General features: G+C 33.8%; 1 long non-coding RNA gene across 1 annotated transcript; it reads right to left on the bottom strand.

The window, feature by feature from the left end:
• Positions 1-774: 774 nt before the first annotated feature.
• Positions 775-2141, bottom strand: LOC25494809 (uncharacterized). Its single transcript, XR_003011989.2, has 3 exons — positions 1982-2141; positions 1623-1754; positions 775-1099 (listed from the first exon to the last, which is right to left on the bottom strand). It is a non-coding gene; the product is annotated as an uncharacterized lncRNA (long non-coding RNA).

Genomic DNA, 2141 nt, shown 5'->3' with positions numbered 1-2141 from the left:
AAATGATTTAAGTCTCTATTTATAGAGGAAAAAAAATCACGAATTTTGGTAAAAAAATAAATAAATTATTTGCAATGAAATAATTGAGTCCAAAATATTAAGATGATAAAAATCCAAGCAGCCAAACGAAACTCGCCACATGTCCTGTCTTTATCCATTTCTCTTTCTCTCTCCGCGTTCACAACTTCCCCACGCACCCTGTCGGCGCGTGCATCTCACGCGCCATTTTGAGCCAACCGTTTTGCGCCACGTGGCCTGCCGGGACAGAGTTCAACTTATTTAATGCATTCATCACCTCTTTCATCCACATCATCTGTCCACTCACTTTCAACACCCATCTCCAATGGTTCCAACATGTTTAAGCTTGCATTCAACTACCCATTGCACTTAGTCAGATATAGTTTAGCTTCAAGTAGTACTAGTCCTAGAGTAGTATATATAGTTGTAATCACCTCATTAATGGGTCAATTCACTTATTTGTAATATTCACTTTACCATCAATACAAACATTATTTGAGTTTTCTCTCATTCCTTCATTGGATATCATGTTTCCTAACAACTATCCCATTGCACTTGGTCTAACATTAATCCTATTATACCTTCTTGTTGTAAGAGACCCTCTTCTTCGTTCTTCCTTACAATCCAATATTTTATATTGTCACCAACTACTTTTTAAAATGATCAATTAGACAATATGATTTTTACAATGTTACTAAATTAGAAAATGAGGTTTTGACTCAAACACAAAACAAGCGTAGTGACACAAAACACTGATTTCTGCTATCAAATACTATTACATACATAGTACATAAAATACAAGCACAATGAAAAATAGTGGTAGTATGTCATTAGCACATGAAATACATAAAAGGTTTGCCATAATTTACTCGTACTTTCTTTGGGTTCAATAACTCTACTTAATGATCGATTCTTTCTTTGGATGAATATTGATATTTACATATTTAAACTTGTTTTCCGCAATCTAAATAAATTAATTGAGTTGTTCTTGTTTCTTCCTTTAACCTCTTTCTCCGTACAAAGCATTCCACTGCTCCGGCCTTTTCATGTTTGATCCGTGTGCAGCAAAACTTCCGGTCACCTGTATTTACACATGAATCTATCAATATCTATGCATAAAGACAAGGTATTGATGCTTCAATATGGATGAAATTGTTAAATAATTAGGCTTAAAATACTCAACAAAATGTATAATTTGACCAAAAAGAGAAGACTGAACTAGTTTATCACCTAAAAATCTCAACAAAATTAAACACAGTATCTGAATAGAACACGTGCTTCTATCTTGAAACTACAAAGGCACAAGCAAATAAATAAACCATGGTGCAACATTCATTGATAAATGGAAAGCAAGGTTAAGTGAAGTAAAAACTCAGGGAATCAAAGGTGAATGTTTGATTGCTCATTAGTGCTAACTATTGCTACCAAATGTCATATAAGCTATAAGTTTTCACAAACTGTGTTGAAGAGCTTATAGAAGTAAGCTAAAACATTGTAGGGAGATGGTGGGTGGGTCCCATACAAGTTCAGAAGTTCTTATGCCCGTAATAAACAAGTCATAACACTAAATCAATTGAAGTGAACAGTGTTTAAAGTTCAACAACCTTATTCTTTGCATGTCTCATGTCTTCCATGTTTAAAGGCGCAAGGGAAATCCCTTGATCATCGATATGTTCTTCTATAGTATCAGAAGCATCTTCTGCGATTTCAAATTCTGCCTCCTCTTTCTTCTTTTCCTGAAATAAGTGGTTATTACTTAGTTTTACATCACACAAACAATACACATTGGATAGAGATCATTTTAACAATCACATTACTAGAAGTGATTTAGTAACTAGCATTTTTGACAAATGCTAGCATCACACTCTATAACAAATTTTCCGACACACTCTTTTTTATTGTTTTTGAATGTTTTTCATCTTCAAAAGAGAATTTAAAAACTAAAAAACAGGTCTTTTCTAACCTTCAGAGACAGCTGATCATATTTTCTTCCTTGCTTTTCAGCTTCCAATTCCACCCCATCCCATAAGCATTACCCTAATTGAGGGACATGATTATCGGTTTTAGGTTTTATCTCACTTTCTGTGTATTTCAATATCAAGACTCTCAACTTTGAAAATGTA

The sequence above is a fragment of the Medicago truncatula genome, chromosome 5 (genome assembly GCF_003473485.1).
Source record: "Medicago truncatula cultivar Jemalong A17 chromosome 5, MtrunA17r5.0-ANR, whole genome shotgun sequence".
Classification (NCBI taxonomy): Eukaryota; Viridiplantae; Streptophyta; class Magnoliopsida; order Fabales; family Fabaceae; genus Medicago; species Medicago truncatula.
The sequence above is the reverse complement of the archived record's forward strand: the minus strand, read 5'-3'. Positions and strand labels throughout refer to the sequence as shown.